At 45.7% G+C, this 20,009-nt stretch overlaps 1 pseudogene; it reads left to right on the top strand.

The window, feature by feature from the left end:
• The first annotated feature begins 6,729 nt into the window (after nucleotides 1–6,729).
• Nucleotides 6,730–12,794, top strand: LOC127687817 (serine protease inhibitor A3B-like; annotated as a pseudogene).
• Nucleotides 12,795–20,009: the final 7,215 nt, after the last annotated feature.

The following is a 20,009-nucleotide window of genomic DNA, read 5'->3' as shown; positions in this document are numbered from 1 at the left end:
CAGCCTGCCAAGAACTTCTAAGGGGAAGGGAGAGAGGGGAAAAAGAGAAGAAGAAGACAAGGGGAGAGGAAAGCAAGGGATATGAGGGAGAGGGGAGGAAGGGAGGAAAGGATAGTTGAGGTGGTGGAAAAACTGTAGCAGGTGAGGCTGTACTCACATGTAATCCCAGCATTTGAGAGACCGAAGCATGGAGACCGGAAGCATGAGGCCAGCCTGGCTATATTAGTTGTTTTCTTTGCTGCTGGGTCCAAATACCAGAGAGGAGCTACTTGAAGGTAGAAGGGTTTTTATTTTGGCTCTTGGTTTCTTTTCAGGACAAGCAGGGTGACAGGGCCAGTTCAAAACTGTGGTAGCAGTGGGGAATCAGCCTCTTCCATCTGAAGGATCAGGAAATAAGAGATCTCTGCAGAAAAGCAACCGAGCTATTGTAGCTCTGGCTCAAAGTTGGCCACTGGGCTCCTAAACCAGTGTCGCCAGCTGGAGTACAAGACATCAAATGTCTGAGCCTCTGGTGTCATTTCACATTCAAACCATGATACTTCACTATGTAGCAAGATTCTATCTCCTAAGATAAAACTGGACAAAATCCAATCAGGGAGGAGGGAAAGATGGGACGGTCTTTTCAGAACTCAAACCCAAGACACTCTCCCTGTTTGCTGCTCACATGCTATCCATGAGATGCCAGTGATAGCCAATGCTCTCACAGAAAAGCCACCACTGTGATGAAGAGTCTACTTTACTCATTGATGAAGACCTCTTGATTATGGAGAGCTGGAACATTGTATTATAGAGCTAAATCATCTTGAGCTATTACTTAATTCTTGTAAATACCCACTCATCACTGAACGTATTAAGTGAATGTGGTATCGAGTTTCATGATTAGGGTTCTCCTGAGGAACTAAAGTCATAGAATAAATCTATAATGAGAAAGTACATTTATTAGAATGGCCTACAGGCCATGGTTCAGGTACTCCAAACATGGATGTCTACCAACAGAAAGTCCAAGAATCTAGTAATTGTACAAGTCATGAGGCTGGATGTCTCAGCTGGTTTCAGAATTCCAGAATTATGATCTTATCCCAGTGAAGGAAGAGGAGGAACTTTTTGCTTCTATGTCTTTTATATAGGCTTCAAGTAGAAGCTGTAGAGTATCTTCCTGATTCAAATTATAAAATCAAACATTTAATTTAATTTAATCAAGAGTCATAACCCCTCACAGGTGTAATCACCCACTTGGATTTTAGTTAATTCCATGTGTAGTCAAGTTGACAACCAAGAATAGCCAGCACACATCCATCACTTGTCAACTTGACACACAATCAATCATATCTCCATAAGTCATGCTTAATTTCTAAATAAAAAAATCACCAAGTCATATACCTCAATGGTATAACTATCCCATGTACAATTGCAAACCCATTACATATTTAACAAGGTCATAATTATGCCCAACACAATATAACTATCCCTCATATAACCACAAGCACAGTATAAATTATAGAATAGATGTCAATACCCCTTGAGGAACATTCTCTTAATGTCTCAAATGTAAATCTGTTAATCACTGATGCTATTTTAATTAATATTACATTACATGATAAAAAATGGAAGAAAGAAAACAGAATTATCTGTACAAATGCATTCTTAACAAGAAGTAACCAAAACACTCATGCCAATTACATTCCTCATTTCTACAGCTGGTCACATGGCCTTCGCTGGTATCTGTCACCACCTTCTCTACTGCTCATACTGCCTCTCTCAGCAGGTCTCAGCTCTTTTCCTGGAGGATGACCCATACCTTCTGAGGGTCATCAGAATTACTACCTACAATTAGGCTGTTGTAGTTTCCCATTGACTTAGGACCTGGTGGCACCAGGCGATGTCCTAAAGGCTCTTCTGTACTCCAGACATAATCTTTCTTACCTCCATTGTACTGAGGCAATCCAATGTCCCCTTAGTAACCTGGAACAATCACCCCTTCTAACACTGTTATTCTTTTCTTAACCTACTTGTTAAAGTGCAAAGCCGCCTGTACATTCAACGTACAAATGTGTGGAGTTCAATGGCATGCTATTTCTATGTCCTGACAGAAGCACTCCCTGCTCTTTGGCCAAAATTTCTAGTCTCCAGGAACAAGAAATTAAGGTCACAAGGACAAGAAGCATAAAGTTTTATGGTGAGTCACAATGAGTAATATTTAGTTAAACTGTCCATTTTTTTTTTTTTTACACATTGATTTCAGGACCTGTGTATCCTGGCTATGAGAGAAACTATACAACACATTAGATGCTGATTCAAAGTATATATTCTCTCTGAAGTACCCTGCCCCATCCTTCCAGGCTGCTGTCACTGAATTGGTACTATAATTGTTTCTTCAAAAGGCCATTCCATCATTTTATCAGGGCATTTGCTTCAGGATGGGAGGGAACGTGCTAAGACCAGAAAATTCCATGACCCTTGGGCCCACTGTTGTACTTTGATGGCTGTGAAGTGAGTTCCTTGGAAGCAATACTGTGTGGAACACCATGAGTATAGATAAAATATCCTGTAAATCCATGGATGGTGATTTTTGCAGAAACATAACATGTAAGAAAGGCAGATTCATAGCCAGAATACATATCTATTCTACTAAGAACAAAGCATTGCCCTTTCCATGGAGGAAGTGGTAGTCAATCTCCCTCCAGAGTGATGACTTGTCTCCCCAGGGAGTGGTGTCACATCTAGGTCTCAGTGTTGGTCTCTGCTGCTGGCAGATATGGCACTCATCTGGCAGCTGTAGCCATGTCAACCTTGATGAGGCCCTGGATAACCCCCATCTCTGATAGCATAGCAACTTTGTTCATAGATCTATGAAATCAGCTTCTAGTTAGTGTTTATGTGAGACACAAGTACCTTTACATCTTCTTTCCATTTGAAGAGATCTATCTACATACTGTTCCCAGAAATATCTTTCCCATCAATTTTTTCCAATCATGCCCTTTCAAGACTCTGTTGATCCAGTTAATCCATTGGCTACAGCCCATAAACCAGTGAACATTCCCACATAAGAGATGATAAAGGAAGAGAAAGTGAAGTAGACCAGGGATACTAAGGCAAAGAAGGCTGGGAGGGTGCTGGTGGGGGACATAGGAGTGATGCTTGGCTAGGGTTAGGTTATGTAGGTGTCTATGGAGGGGCTGCTCTATCAAAATTGAAAAGAGAGGGAGTTGAGAGCTCTAGGTTATGATCAGTCTTGGGAAGAGGTTTTGCCATTGCCTGGAGAAAGTGGAGTGTGTCATGAGGTGCCCAGGAAGGGATGAGAATGGAGTTCAAAGGAAGAAAAGCCTAAACACAGGGCGTCTGTCACCACTTGACAGCACAATGATGAAATTTGTCAAAGATCAGTGGGAATCCGATTGTCAAATATATCATTTACTGCCTGCCGAGATTGTTTGCCAACCTTATATTGCAGCCAAGACATATCAGCCAAGACTCACAAAAAGAAGACAGTGAGTCTTAAAGATAGTTCTAATTCTGAGGTAACAAAGAGACTAAAAGAGACAAGCAAGTGAGGTGGAAGATTCCAGTTTGGAATGGGAAGAGCCCAGGATGGAGCAAGAGAGCAAGAAAGAGCAAGCAGAAGAAAATAAACAACCTTGAAAAGGTGGCAGTACAGAAGAACTTCAGAGTAAGGATGACAGGGGGAGACTTGGGAAAGAGTCTTGAGGAATCCCTCCAGGAGGAGGAGTCCATTAGCATAGGAGCTGAGACCTGGGGAGGGATGCTTTAAGTGCTGTGGGCTGAGTCTCAATCCCTCAATCCAATCGGAAGGTATTCCCCAAAAAGAGAAAATCCTCAGAAAGATGCTAAGCATGGGGTGCCCAGGAGAGCATAAGGAGCTGCCTGAGGCACCAGCAGGACTTTTGCTCAATAGGCTCAAGGAGTCCAGAAAGACAGAGAGACAGCAAGCTCCCGTGATGCAAGAGGGAGACAGACACTGATGAGTCAGTCACAAATCGTCACTTAAACAAGTAGTAAAGAACAGATGAATGAGCAGAGTAGGGCACGCCTCAATTATGGCTTCTATTGCTGTCATGAAACACCATGACCAGTAAGCAAGTTGGGGAAAGGGTTGCCATGGGTTACACGATGGTCACCATTGAAGGGAATCAGGACCTGGCACCCAAACAGGAGCAGAAAACATTAGGAAGGAGCTGATGCAGCAGCCATGGAGGGGTGCTGTTGGCTGGCTTGCTTCCCAAGGCTTGCTCAGTCTGCTTCCTTATAAAGCCCCAGGACCACCAGCCCCAGGATCATACCAACTACAATGGACTGAGCCCTCTACATTACTATAAAGAAATGCCCTACAGGCTTGCCAACACCCAGATTTTATGAGGGCATTTGTCAGTCAAGATTCGTCCCTCTCAACTTGGCTATAGTTTGTGTTGACTTGACATAAATCTAGGCAGCACAGTGGAGGAGAAAACCAGCTGGGAAGGCCAACTCTAAAATTTGGAATTGAATATGGTAGGCAGCAGCAGGCAGATGAATCAACTGATCTGCTCCCAGAAGTGTATAAATATGGCGCTTCTGTTCAGTCAGGGTGGACGGGGCCCTGGGAAAGGTGCTTAGTGTTCTCTCCCTGGTTTCTGAACCAGATGAAGTCATCAAACTAGGCAACTTAGTGGGTAAGAAAAGCATAAATGGAGATCAAATCTCCAAGGTGCTCTCCTTTTCCTAGGGGCAAGAGAAAAAAAAAAAGCAAAATTTCAGAGAAATAACATGTTTTGCATGACAGCAGGGCAACTTTGAGCTGATTCAGGCTTTCTTCATGGAAGGGTATCAAGAACCATTGCCTGAAGGAGCTGATATTTGTGGTGACCAAGTGTCTACACCACTATTGATACAAAAACCAAAGGTCTCAGAGCGAAGGGAATGGCATACTTTAATCTGGAGATATTTTGCACGGCAGTGGTCAGAGACCATAATTTTCTGTTACCCAAAATCTATGTTTCAACACGGAAGCAGTTTCACAAAAACTATAGCTTTAAAAAAGAAAGAATTTCACAGATGAAGGCAGGTTTAAGATGCATGGGTTGGATACCTGAGAGAGGCAGCCACATCAAGATGGAGGAAGCTTCTCTCAAACTGTCATCTTCTGCCGTTCTTAGCATTTGGGTTGCAGCTAGTCGTCTGCTGAGGTCACCGTCTCTATGGTCACAGGCACTGGTTCTGACACACAGGGAGGCAGAGCATGGATGTTCCACAGAGCCAGAACTGTGACTGTGAACTGTTCCTCCACACCACAGTTCCCAAAATAGTGGCTCTGAGACATGACTTATGAATAAAATGCAGAGGTCATAAGCTTTGGATCACTTCTGCTAGCTTGTAACCCAATTATCCCATTTAAACTAGTCTAAGGTCTGCCACAAGGCTGGTTACCTCTCCTCTGTTTCATAATCTGTTTCCTCAAAGTCCAGGATGAATCTGTTCCTGCAACTGACTCTATCCTAGTGTTCCTCTTCCTATCAAAATGCTCACCTCCTATGTCCTGCCTCAGATAATAGGCCATCAGGTGAGACTTCCAGCCGGTGCACAAGAGATTCTCTTTACAGAGAACTTAGCACACGAGAAGTTAATGGGCATCTGGATAGAAGCAAGGCTCCAATCTCTCTACTGAGCTGAAATTCTTGTCAGCCAGTCAGTCTCTGCAGTCCTTTCAGATCTGAAAGTCAAGCACAGGTGTCTTCCTTTCAAAAATCTGTTAGCCAAACAGTGTAGAGCACATCTCTGCTTAGAATGTTCCTGATCCTGGCAGAAAAGATGGTAATATAGATGCAGGCAAAGGCCTGTCAGCATTGAGACATGTGATTATTAATCTGTAGTTTTTCCATAAAGAAACAAAGGTGCATGGACAGAGTTGTATTTTTTCTTTTGAAGTGACTTGGGAACTCCAGAACAAAGGTTAGCTGCAGCTCTTCCTGGTGACAAGTGGGTCAGGGCTGGTGCCCTGTCTTTTTGCCTTGAATGCTCGCCTGTTCCATACTGACCTTTGAACTTTTATAGAAACAGAAGCCACCAATGGGACGTCCACTGGGTCTATTGTTTGGAACATTTTTAGGGGTTTTCCCACCAGGAGGTGTTTCTGCAAGATAGAGCCTGTAAGTCATTCTCACCACAAACCCTCCTGTCTGTCCATCTCCGGTCTGAGCACAGAGCACAGTATGTCTAGATCTGCATTTCCTCCTCCATATAAATGGGCATCAGTGTGCAGGAGGAAAAAAAACACTCCGGGAAGGCAGCAAAGCCACACTCAGGACTCACCTAACTGATACTGACCACTGGCTTCAGCTCTGCAGGTAGTGCCCTGGAAACCTTCTCTTTGGGGACAGATGAAGGAGCCTTCCCAGGAGTTGTGTTACTATGGCCTGCAGTCTTGGTTTGGGGGAGGTGAGAACTTATTCTTAGGGAACTGGGGTTGAGTCAGGGGATATTTCTGTAATGCATAAAAAAGTTCTCTCTAGTCTGGGTCTCCATGGGTATGGAAGGTGCAGGTGCCATGGGCTATGCTCCTGGAAAGCGAATGGAGCCTGCTCCTCTGACAGAGAGGAAATACTGAGATGTTGCCTAGTCCCGGGTGCTGATGTAGGGCCCAGAAGGGGACAAGACTGTTACAGAGTCCCTCTGGGAGAGGTGACATCACTGCCATGCTCACATCAGACAGGAGATGCCTTGGGGACAGGGACCACAATGTCCTGGTAAATTTATGGCCAAGAAGAAGAAATGAAGACAACAACTCAGCCTCTGAGCCAGGTCTTCTCCTTCACAATCACACTAGCCTGTTTTCTGTGGAAATCACTTTGGATTAAAACAGTTAAATGCCTCATTCTGATGGAGGATGAAGGCAGCCGGAAGCTGTGGCTCCTCTGCAGACATGTCACTGCCTGGGGACATGAGCCAAGGCTCTAACGCCTCTCTCCCCAGCTCTCCATTCTCATACACTCTTGCTGTCTCCTCTCCCTCCATCTTCCCGGGCTCCCTCATCCTATTCCCTCTTCCCCCTCCTATGTCCTGCCCTCTCTTCCTTGCACTTCCCCCTCCTCCTTCTCTCATAACCCACCTTGTCCCCTCCCTTCCCTGTCCTTCCTCACCTTTCCACTCCTCTCTCATCTACTTTCCCATCTGAACTCCAGTACAGCATGGACAAAGGCTCCAGCTGGGTAGCCATGTTTGCCATGATCACAAGATTCAACTGTGCTCACTACTGCAGGGGAGTATGGATGAGTTAGCTCTCTGGACATCCTCCACATCCACTCCCATACCTGTGATGATCCAGATACTTTTGTCAATTATGTCACTGGGTCACACAACAGGCTGCCCAGAGAAGTCTAGATATTTGCTTGCCACCACACAGCCACCAAGACAGATGAATTGAAGTCTGGGACAGGAACTTAGAGACACAAACAACATTTGTTATTCATTCTGTCAGGAGGCCTTCCAAGCCTGAGGCCACATTGTACCCGGGCAGGGTTGAAAGGACCTCTCCCTATTGGTCCTTCTAATAGCTATTCTCAGGGGAGACAGGGCTTTATCCCTGAGACAGATGTCTCCAGTGTTTTCTCTCAATTAATCTCCCTACTCCCAGAAACATGCACTAGATTTAGCCCAGGGCATTGAGATTTCTTAGATATGAAATCTGGAAGTAAGGTTAAGTCATAGCCTAAAACTTTCATCCAAGGTTCCTTCCTTCACAGCTTATGGATAGGAGAGGGCACAAGTGCAGAGGAAGGCCGTTCCCTGCCTTCTAATGGGGCCTTATGCCAATCTAGAAATGGAGAAGAGACATTAAGATTACACATGACTTGTGCCCCGCTCTGGTTTTTTTTCTCTCCCTTTATCTGTGAGGCTGGAATTGCCCCTCCCCTTTCTGGTTCTTTTAAATAGAAAAATTGGTTTCTGCAACAGCACTTCCTCCATGGTAGTAGGGAGCTCATGATGTAGTAATGCGATCTGAGAGGCATAGCACCTCCTGTGGGCAGGCACAGAGGCAGGCACGGCCGCAGAGCAGGGCACATTGCTGGCCAGGTGGGAGAACTAGGAGATAGATGGTCGGAGCACCAGCTGGTCCTCCAGACTCAAAGGATGTTTTCCTTTCAGCCTGGAGAACAGAGAAGATGGCCTTCTTGCAGCTCTGGGGCTCTTGCTAGCAGGAATCTGCCCTGCTGTCATCTGCTCTTCAGATGGCACATTGGGAAGGGACACTGCAGTCCACATACACAGAGACCATGAAGTACACTGGAAGTCTAACATTAGCCTCCATCAACACTGACTTTGCCTTCAGCCTCTACAAGAAGCTGGCTTTGAAGAATCCACATAAAAATATTGTCTTCTCCCCACTTAGCATTGCATTTGCCTTGACCTCCCTGTCTCCGGGAGCAAAGGGCAAGACCCTGGAAGAGATTCTAGAAAGTCTCAAGTTCAATGTCGCAGAGACCCCTGAGGGAGACATGCATCACGGCTTTGGGCACCTCCTACAGAGGCTCAGTTAGCCAGGGGACCAGGGACAGATCAGCATAGCCAGTGCCATGGTTGTTGAAAAGCACCTGCAGATTTTGGCAGAGTTCAAAGGGAAGGGAAGGTCTCTGTATCAGATCAAGGCCTTACAGCTGACTTCCAGCAGCCTAGTGAGGCCAGAAAGCTAATCAATGACTATGTGAGGAGACAGACCCAGGGGAAGATCAAGAAACTGGTCTTAGACTTTGATAGGAACACATCCATGGTACTAGTGAATTTCCTCAACTTTCAAGGTGGGAGTGGTCATTGGTTGGGGAATTGAGGGAGAGGATGTTGGCTGGGAACCTGTGTCCTTACACTGACCACTCGAGAGGATGTAACTCCCATCCTCAGAGCCATGTGTGTCTACCTACTTAATACCCACATTCCTTACTACTCCTCTGATAATTTTTTTTTAAATTTTAGATATTGATGTAAATCCTGGGACATGCCTAACAGAAAACCTTAGCTGTCAATTTATGAAGGCTCATCTGGGCTGTGACTTAATCTTACTGACTAGCAGAATGCCATATCTTCTACTGCCAGTCCTATCTGAGTAGGATGAAGCCATGGCTACTCAGTACACAAATGGAATCCCTACATCTGCCTAGGACAGGCATTTCTGATATGTTCCTGTTTGAGGTATCTATCCGTCTGGATAGCCTCAGTCTCCAGCAGGGTCCCATTGGGCTGGGACTTCTTGACCCAAAGAAGCCTAGGGACATTAATCTTAAGGAGAAAATACAACCTAAAACTATGAGGAGCCTTGTGGGCAGTTCCTACACAGGCCATTCCCCCTGAGGCTGTTGTGTCATGAGCTGGTTTGGAGCATGGAGAAGTAGAAACTGGGGAAAAGTCACGAGAAAAGTAGAATGTCTGCCTGGCATGCCGTGTGTTAATGTCTGGTTGCTTCTTGGTCAGCAGGGGACAGATGGAGTTGAGTTGAATTCCCCTCCTCTGTCTCAGTTGTTTGAAGTCTTATTTTACCATGGATTTTGTTGTTGACAAAAATGAATTTAGCTTGAACAAGGAGCTGAGGTTTCCTGTGTCTCTAACAGGCTGTAAATGACAAGGAGTCTTGAATGTGTGTGTGTTGTTTTTTTTTTTTTTTTTTTGTTTTTTTTTTTTTGGAAGGCAGAAGGAATTGTGATTGACAGGAGATGAACTTTCAAAATCATCTGTGCCCTGTGTAGCTGTCTCATCCCCTTATCAGCCATTCATTCACCATCTGGGCAGTGGTGACTAGAAGACCTACTCTGTGCCATGCTCTGACTGACGCTCTGAGAGAGTATCACCCAAGAATAAACAAAAAATTTCAACCTTGTGGGCTATCTTGTAATTGAGGAAAAGACAGTAGGGGATGAAAAGGGAACTAATCATTATTTAATAAGTTAAAGAAGGACAACCAAGGGTAAGGAAAGCTGGAGTTTTAAACGGAATGGTCACTAGGTGATGACCGAGTGTCAGCATGACAGGGAAGGGCTGCATTTTGTGAATCTAGGAGGAAAACATTCTCAGACAAGAACAACTAGTATCCAGCAAGGTTGCCTGTCTACTGCCAGCACTCTTAGGCATGGAACAATAATTAATGCATTAGGAAGAGGAAAATCACATGGCCTAGGTATGGATGGAAAGAAGGTTCTTCTCCAGAGAGAGAGGGCTGCTATAGAATGCTGCTCCTGAGACATAAGGTGTGTTGATTGGGCAAGAGTTCCAGTGGCTCCTCAATTTCTCTTTTATTCTCAGGGTGATAAATGAGCTCTACTTCCCCAAGTTCTCCTTATCCCAACAGTACGACCTAGAAGACATCCTTCCAGAGCTGGGTATCAGGGAACTCTTCTCCACACAGGCTGAGCTGTCTGGGATCACTGGAGCCAAGAACTTAACAGTCTCTCAGGAAAGATGAGGAACAAGGGCCATTGACTTTGGGTCCTGAATGTAGACAGTGAAGGCCATGTGGGCATGTGGGGATGTTCAATGTGTGAGAAAACCTGCGTGCCTGAGATCCCTCATTGTGGAAGAAATAAATCGGACCCAGATACTCCTTCTTGGAGTATGCTCTTTACCCTCTGGACTTGAACTCATCACGAAGTCAATGGTAGGGAAAGTTCCTGTGCTTGTTTTTAAACCACGTGGGTCCCATCCTGTGCTGTGCTTCAGGGTTTCCCACAATCCACTTTAGGGCCTCCCACAATGCACTTCAGGTCCTCAGCTTCTTCAATGCAGGGCTCAGCCATTACTACTTGACCAGCACACTATATTATTAGTAGTAAAGGTAATAACAAGGGATCAATGGCAGTTCTGATGAAAAGCCTGAGAATAGGAGAGAAGATGCCCTTAGACCCTCAGACCACATCCTTAGGTGCACAGCTTCTTCGTGCTTAGTGTTCTGTCCAGTGCCCACGCAGAGCCCTGGGCTGAGATCTGTACCACCGAGATATAGCAGTCTGGAAACCTGAAGCCATGCCCTGTGCAACGCTGGTGTATTTCACAAAGTGATTGGAGCAGGAGAGATGCTGAAACTTGCAGAAATTATTTAATCCCGGCTGAGGTTTCTACCTCACCTTAGCCATTTAATTCCTGGATGAAACACACACCCAACCTTTTATATTTACAATAAACCTTAGACAGCACAATAGCTGTGCAGTGGCCTAGCCTCTACTCTATTAGAATCTACTTTCCTATCGATACTCCAAGTTACTGCTTACTATGTTGCATCTGGGTTCTCTTAACTCTTTTGGCCAGCCAACACTTTGTTGGCAGAGTTTAGAAGTTGACCATCCTGCAACCATTTCTCCTTTTTCAACAGCATTCTGTCTACCAATAAAGGGTTAATCATGCCAGGCTCCCTCTCTTGATATTTCATTCTGTAATAGATGAACCTTATAACCAAAATTTAGTTCTATAAAGACATTTATATGGAATGTGCAAGGTACACAGATCAGTTAAGGAGAAAATTTTGTTCCTTGTTTGATCAGGTGAAAGTAACTGTCCCTTTACGAATTAGTTTAATTAATAACCAAGTTGTAATAAATCTTCATTCATGCCATAGGTCATTCCTATGTAGAGGGATTAGCAAATCATGTCACCTGTCCTGTTTGGTCTTGATTTTTTTTTTTTTTGCTTCCTGTCTGCAGCCAAGATCTTCAAGGACTCTTCCTCTGTCAAATCTTATCCTTCCTTTTTCTTTTGTTCTTTTCTTTCCTGTTAATAAAAATGCAGAGCCCCTCTGCTTGGTCCAGCAACCCAAAGTCATCAAAAGCAAAGACAGACTCACTTTACTTTACAAGCTCCTTTTTATTTAGGTCGCTCTACAGAGGATCTGTAATACCATATAACCTCGAACTTATAACGACCTTCATTTTAATAATTAAAACAATTATTATTGTTACGATCATTATTATTTATTAAAATAGTTTTATTCTGTGTCCATACCCTTGTTTCCTAAACCTTGAGATCAAAGGCCTGAATTAATTTTTCCCCTTCATTCCTTAAAGAGTGTTTATCATTTTTTATATCTCTCCTGTCTTTGGGTATTAATATCTCTGTGGATAAATATGCTTATATCGCTCTCTCTTTATATACTTCAAGACTTTATATTTCTCTTGACTGTGAACCCATGGTGGTGGCTTCTCCTTCCTCCTCCTGCACTGCTTCTTCCTTGTCCTTCTCCTTGGACCTCAAGCCCAGGAACCTAAACCCCAACTTTGTCTCTTCTGCTCAGCTATTGGTTTTTGGCGTCTTTATTTACTCAACAAAAATAACGTGGGGGCAGGTTCACTTATTCTCCATGTATGTTCTATCTTCTCTGGAACAACCTGGTCCTGGGGGCCCACACTGAGCTTTATAATAGATAGCAAAAGACCAAACCTCAACAGAACCAGCACTGTCTGCCAACACACTGGCTGTTCCCTGTGGGGCTCTTGTGAGGCCGCCTGTGGTGAAATGCCTGGCATTGCCTGCTCCTATCCTCCTGTTGTAGAGGTCTGAGGGTAGCACAGATTCAGACACTGAGCAGACCAGGGTGTGCCCTAGCTCACACCCCGAGCAGAGATTTGGAAATCCAGGGTTAGAGCTCATGGAAGGAGCAAAGAAATTCCCCAGCAGTGAGGCCAGTAGTCACTGCTTACTCCAGACCCCTCTCCTGCCCTCCCTGGTCTCCAGTTACTGATGTGTTTCTCTCCCCATAGGTGGTCCACAAAGCTGTGCTGGACATGGCTGAGAAAGACACAGAAGCAGCTGCTGCCACAATAGTTGAATAAGACTTCCTGCCTGCAAAAATTAAACCTACATTTGTTAGCTTTGAGGAGGAAATTCCTGTACATTGTTTTAGAACTAGGTCATGTGTTTATCCATTTTATGGGCAAGGTTATCAACCCTTTAGAAAAGTAGAACTTCCCAAGTGGCGGGACTTCTTTCCAAGTTAACAGATTGAGTCTTGATGTGCTGTTTTGGCTTCCATCCTCTGATAGGCTGTGGCCTCCTTGTAATGAAACAGTGACCTTGACTAACTTTAGCAGTCACCCATCACAGGAGCCTGTGCATGGTCTGTGTCAGGCTCCCTGTCCTCTTGGCAACACTAGCTCATAATCCTGAGCCTGAACTCTGCCTTTCTTCCACTCCCATGTTTACTCCCCTTTACCTGCCTCTACCAAAGCCTGAGCCCAGCAGGTAGGTCCATTGTCCAGATACACTCTGTTCATGTCTGCCTTCCACTTCTTTAGCTTTGGTGGAACTGTGCAAGCTTACAGGACAACTCATACATGGCACAAGATGGGAACTTTCTGCCCTGTCTATTTGCAGCATCTGGAACACTTGGTGCCCAGTTTCTGCCCCACTCTTTCCCTCCTACAGTCTGCACCCAGTGGCTCTTGCAGGGTCTCCTGACTCTGTCCATGTACTTGGAGCCCTCACTTCTGCAGCTGCGTGGCGCCTGTTGCTCACACCAGCTCCTCTCCCCCAGCACTCCTAACCAGAGCAGAGTAGTAGCCTCTCTCTCTATTCCAAACTGACCAACCTCACAGGACAGCTGGAAAGTTCCACCTTCATCACCCAAAATGAAAGGGAGGAGAAAAGGATCAATAAATGAATACCTGCACAGAAAGTATCCAGGCAGTGTTCAATCAGCTCCCTTTATGGACGAGGAAACTGATTAACACAGAAGCTTCGTCTTTACCCCATGACACACAGCAAGACATCATGGTTTCCAAGTTCTCTGATGCCACAGAGACAAAGTTCACCAAGCAGGGTATCTGATCATGGGGTCACCACAGTTGGGATTGGCAGGTGGAGGATAAAACAAGACTCTTGGTGCTTCACAGAGAGCACACAAAGAGACCTTAGAATAAGAGGGGAGTTATGTGCTGAGGTCAGAGGAGGAGGAAGAGGAGGAGAAGAAGGAGGAGGAGGAGGAAGAGGATGAGAAGGAGGAGGAGGTGGAGGAGGAGGAGGAGAAGGAGGGGTTGGGTGTGGTCTGATGACCAGGATGAAGATTTTGTGCATGGCAAAGAACAATGGTGCCATTTATATGAATCTAAGATGAGGTTGGTTTAGCAAAAGAGCATCACAGACACTAGATGGCAAAGAGCCTGGCCCAGTAAGATCCTTCAAACACTCAGACCTGCAGGGAACTTTGGAGGGGTCAAGGGTCAAACACCGCTCATGTCTTGGAAATGAGTGGCTACAGTGCAGAGAAATGGGCAGGGCCCAGGTGGTAGGGATTGTCCTTGAGGACAGCTCCTGCAAACATCAGGGTCATGGAGAGAGGAGGGTCTGATTCAGTTCAAGGGCTAATCCAGATTAGTACCTAGACAGTGGAGGAGAGGGGGCCAAGGTGCATTTGTGTTCAGTGCTGGGTCACCATGGAGAATCCTGTGAGCCTGGAAACACAGCCAGAGGGAAAGCTGCCCATCCAGGTTGAGACACCTGAGCTTCAAGGCACCTGAGAACACACAGTGACAGGTGGACCTGTGGTCAGCAGAGAATCACACACAGGATTCCCTTCCCAGTGAGCACTGAGACCATAGGACCGTGGGATGAGAGAAGAAGGGACCCATCCATTGACAGCAGCCAAGTGTCCCCACAATGACAATGTGCCTAACAGTCAGTCAAGGCTCTGATCTGGACCTCACATGCACTCCACGAATAGTGACATGACCCTACTGTATCCGTCCATCCGTTCTGACTTCAGCCCAGCTATCTAAGGATCCTGGGGTTGAATCTCTCTCATCTGTCCATGTGGTGTGTCTGAAACCTGTGGTCAAATTCTGAGTCCACCTCTTCCTGGAGTCTAGAACCTAGATATCAAAGTTTATTTCTCCTCATTTCTTGGGAACCAGGGGTCTCAGCCCCTTTGCAATTATAGTCTAGGTGATAAGCCCTCTAAAGGGAAAGACCCAGCATGCCATAGAGTTAACAACAGGAAGTAGCTGTGGAATGGGTTGATGTGAGGCTCTCAAAAACACCGTGCGTCTTGTCCTTCCGACATTGCTTCTGTCAGAAGGCTTACCAGGCTTAACATGACAACTGATTATCTTGTAATTCTAAGCAACGTACACAACAGAGGTACTTTCCACATGATCGCATGCACACCAATAGTCAGAGGCTATCCACCCCGGAGCATATCAGGAGCGACAGGAACAGTCGTGACTGGAATGATGACATCCATTGAACCAATGGAATTTCTTGCACTCTCCTACTTCTGTGGCCTCTTCAGCCACACCAGAAAGTGACTTCACAACTGAAGCCTCAGCAGAGCACCGTCTTCCCAGGTGACACATGGTTGTCACAGCCCTGTGGGGCTAGAATGCAAAGCCTTGCTGTGCAGCAGTAGAAATGGAGAATGGTGCAGTCTCAGGAAAGGTTGATGCAGCAATTGAGCTGTAGGCAGGGACTCAGAGGAACAGGAAGCAAGGACATGGCAGACAGTGCAGCCAGTGTCCACCATGCTTCTTCATCGTCCGCAAAGGGCTTGTGACTCAGTGTCCCCAACAGATGAGTGGACGAGCAGAGCTTGCTCAGGACACACACTATTACTGCATTAGACAAATGAGGGAGGAGCCATTTCCTGCTGCCCTGTGTGTGAGTCTGCCAATGTGCTCACAGGGAAAGAGCCAGACACAGTAGGGCCTGTGAGTGTGATCCATAGTCATGTGATATCCAGACCAGGGGGATTCGTGTACATAGAGAGTGTTGTAATGGTTGTCAGGAGCTATGGGGAGGGAGGGCGTGTGACTCATCAATGGATATGAAGTCTGTTCAGCAGTCACTAACAGCTTGAAACTAGACACTGGAAAACCAGCCCAGGCAGGAATGAAATGTGAGTCCTGAGGGGAGATTCTCTGAGCTTTAAGGATGTGAAAGGGCCGGGCTTCAGAGGGAAGGCCCAGCTGCACTGGGAACTTTTGTGAAGTATGGAGTGGGGAATACCAGCCTCCACCCAGAGCCTTTGGGAGTGGGGAGCAGAGCTCCTCTGAGTCAACCCCAGGCTGGCTGAGGAGGACTTGGACAGCTGCCTTCTCTCCTTGCCACTTCCCTGGCTTTGCCCTTTTCACAGTGAGGAGAAACAGAAGTGCATTTTATCCTTTGAAACATTCCACCTTCTGGGGCTAAGGAAGAAATACCTGATAGTGAGCTTAAGATCAGTAAGGCAACCTAGTGAGGTGCTGTGTCAATATATATGTATATGTGTATGAATGCATGTATGTTTACACATACAAACACACATACATATGAAGATGGCTGTGTACATTTGTGCACACATACACATTCACAAACACACAGACTCACATTAAGCACCTGCTCAAGGATGATTTAGAGCTAGGGCATTTTTATATGCTAGGCTCTGAGTTCAAATTTCAGTGCTCTCTAGAAAAGGAAAATCCATCTTATGATGATTGTGGGATTGTGGGCATAATTTGCAACATTTTCACTCTGGTCCTGGGTAATATTTTGACTTTGCTGTTACTGACAAACTATTTGAGGGTTTTTGTTCCTTGAGGACAGGCCTGTGCTTTGCACCCTACCCAGCCCCAGCTCCCTGCATATTCATCGGCTGCACAACATGAGCTCCCAGAAGTAAATGTCACTGTGACATGGAGTTCAGCATGTGCCTTTGTCACCTGAGTCTATATGGTGGGAAACAGGACAATCCTTTTTGGTTTTGATTGGTTGGTTTTTTGAGGCAGAATTACCCTATGTAGTTCAGGATTTCCTGTAACTCACTGTGTAGACCAGGCTGACCTCAGAGAGATTCCTCTGCCTCTGCCTCTCAAGACCTGGGATTAAAGACACGCACCATCATCAAGCAGCTTTGAAAATTTCTTGGAACTCAAGAATGTGTAGCATTTACTTCAATGCCTTCCAGGGGGGTAAAGAGGTATAGAAACACTATTATATATAAGAGGCAATAGCTGTGCATATCTACATACCACATATAAGTATGTGATATGGATATATGATGTGTATATGACATGGGTATACAATATGATATATATATATCACATATATGTAATGTGATATGTACATATGATGTGATATATGTATGTGTACATTGCATGATGTCATGCAGATAAAATGATAGCAAGATAGTGGAGAAGGACACCTGGCTTGCAGACTTCTCTCTGAGTTTCTTCAACCAGGTCACTTTTACTCCCTCCCTATCCCCAACCCCCCTATGGAAGGACCAGGGATGCAGTGGATAAGGTTTATCCTCTTCCTCAAACTACACACTCACTTTTCTGCTTCTGAGTGTCAAGCCCTACTGACTGATCCTTTTCCATCATTAGGTTGATATGTAATTCCCATGACAGTGTTGTAAGTACCAGACCTAGTGTGGATGAGCCATTAGGACATTTTTAACAGTCACAGTCCTCTGTTAAGACAAGAGCAGGGACACAGGCAGCTCTGCCCCAGGCATGAGCAGCAGGCATCCACAGTGTGCAGTGCACAAAGGGAGCCAGCAGAGGTGACACTGGCGGCTCAGGATGTGAGTGTCCCTGGATGTAATCGTCATGGAAGCCTGGAGCAGGAGGATCAAGAGTGTATTAAACAGCAAGCAAGAGGTTGTTGTGCCTCATGCTCACCACTCAACCTGTCCCAAAGTGCCCAGGCTCCCCAGCTGTCATGTGAAGGGGCAGGGCAGGGCTGCTGTCCTCAGCATGTGTATGCTGTGGACGCTGAACCAGGTGGAGGCTCTGCTCAACCTCTGCACTTGTAGAAGTCCAGCCTGCAATTACTGTGCTGCAAACAAACCTCTGTGTAGGCCATGCTCTCCTGCTGAGTCTTTGCAGCTCCTTGCAAGTTTCATTTAAAAATTCACTTCAACTGGACAAGGGACCAGGATGTCTCAGCCAGATCATCATGAAACAGTCCACCACAGCTCAACTCCTGTGTACACACACACACACACACACACACACATACACACACACAGGGAGAGAGAGAGAGAGAGAGAGAGAGAGAGAGAGAGAGAGAGAGAGAGAGAGAGAGAGAGAGGTGAATGAGGAAAGGCCCCTTCCCCTCTCTCTCCTTTACTTCCTCACAGGAAAAAACATACCTTGAACCAAAAGTCCCCATGCTCTCCAGCTGCACACCCTAGGCAGTGGGAGGTGGGGACAGTGATGCCTGCTCCCCCTGTCCTGTGGCCTTCAGCATGTGCCCACATCCTCTGAAGCCCCTCCCCCTTCCCTTCCTCTAGACTTCTCAGTAGAGAGGCTCCTCCTCAGGGCAGCCTGCTGGAGCTCCCTACCCACCATGCCTCTGCCTTCCTCTTAGTACACTGCATTTGCCTTCCCCTCAGAAAGTGCTGACCAGCTCTCTGCCATTTCCCATACTAACAGAGACATAGGGTGACTGCCAGGACAGATGCTGCCAGGAAGATGCAGGCGGCCATGACTCCCGCCAGGAAGATTCAGGCGGCCATGCCTCCCGCCATGACTGCTGAGCGTCCACTTAAGGAGGGGCTCAGTGGGGAAGGGAGCAGCTTCTCACTGAGCTTCACTGAGCAAGGCAGGTGTGACTCAAAGGCTCTGAAATTTGAAAGCCTGGGCAAATGCATTGTCTACAACCAGACCTTCCCAACAAGACACTCGTAAGCAGGAGAGCATAAGTGCTTGGCAGAACACTAGACTTGAGATGCTCTATCACCAGCATGGCTATGCAGTAGCTTATGCACCATCACAATCTCCATGCTTCTGTTCACACCTCCCAGAGCCAAGACCCAAAGCCAGATGCTGTGGTGGCCCAGTGAAGTCTGTAAAGTTGATATTTTACAGACAGAGACGAAAAAAGAAATGTCTCCTGGGAATAATGGAACTCTCTGTAAATTTAGAAGCAGAAATCTAACCTGGCACTTTGCTATATTCTCTTACATCCTAGCTATTTAAGATGGGCCTGTAGTTCTCAAGTAGCAGTTTGCCCTGACTTCCTTCTTTTCCCTCTTCAAGGGGATTCCTATGGCCTGGCTGATAATCTGGTCTTTGAAGTCCATTCACTAACCACCAAACTCCCTTTTAAGAATTGCAATGCTTTGCCTCATAGTTGTTTATATAATTACAACCTCTCAACTACATGCAGGTTTTTATGGCTGTGCATATGTGTATGAGGATGGCTCTGGCACTCTGGTACTGAAAGCATTGATTAAGTCAGGAAGTTTTGTTTTACAAGGTAGAAGGCTAAATGTAGATAAGGTTTTCTCATAAGAACTTGTTAAAGACCCAGGTGGTATAAGAAACTTCAAACTCTTTGAAGGTTTACTGTAAACTATGAGTGACTCTGTATTCTGATTGGGAAGTTTGATGGCATCTGTAAATTGATCTTTTGTATCTGTTACTTGAGAAACTTTGTACCTGATTGATTTTGCATTTCCTTGTACTAAATGGCTGTGATAATTGTACCTGCCTCACTGACTACATCTTTTGAAATGGTAATACCAACTCTTCCTGTATAAAAATCCTTGCCTTAGAGCTCCAAAATACATTCAGATTCCAACCACCTCTGTGTGTGTGTGTGGTTTGTTCTCTCTGTCATCTCAGCCAGACCTGTGCCTTCCTAGACCAGAGGACCCTGGTTATCCCACAGCAGACCCACAGTCTGTAACAGCCAGTAATTAAGGCACTTAACCCAGACTTTTCCTCTGGATAGATATCAGAGCAGCAATGAATGAATGAATGCAGGAATGTATGAATATAAGCACACATCTTTGTATGATGAACATATGAATGTTAATATAATGAGAATGAAGCCTCAGTATGATCAACAAGCCAGGACATACACCAAGGCAGATGACCATGCACAGAAGGAAACAGACAGGTCCTCTTCATGGAGGGGGCTCTGATGACAAGAGGCTTTCTGGCAAGCTCAGCTTCTGGCTGACCTTCTCTGGATCCTTTGACACAGATATGAATTAGACTCCAGAAAGTTCCAGACTGCCTAAGGTCACATGGAACAATGGCATCAGGAAATGGGTTGGCATGATA

This window comes from Apodemus sylvaticus, chromosome 6, assembly GCF_947179515.1.
Source record: "Apodemus sylvaticus chromosome 6, mApoSyl1.1, whole genome shotgun sequence".
Lineage (NCBI taxonomy): Eukaryota > Metazoa > Chordata > Mammalia > Rodentia > Muridae > Apodemus > Apodemus sylvaticus.
The sequence above is the reverse complement of the archived record's forward strand: the minus strand, read 5'-3'. Positions and strand labels throughout refer to the sequence as shown.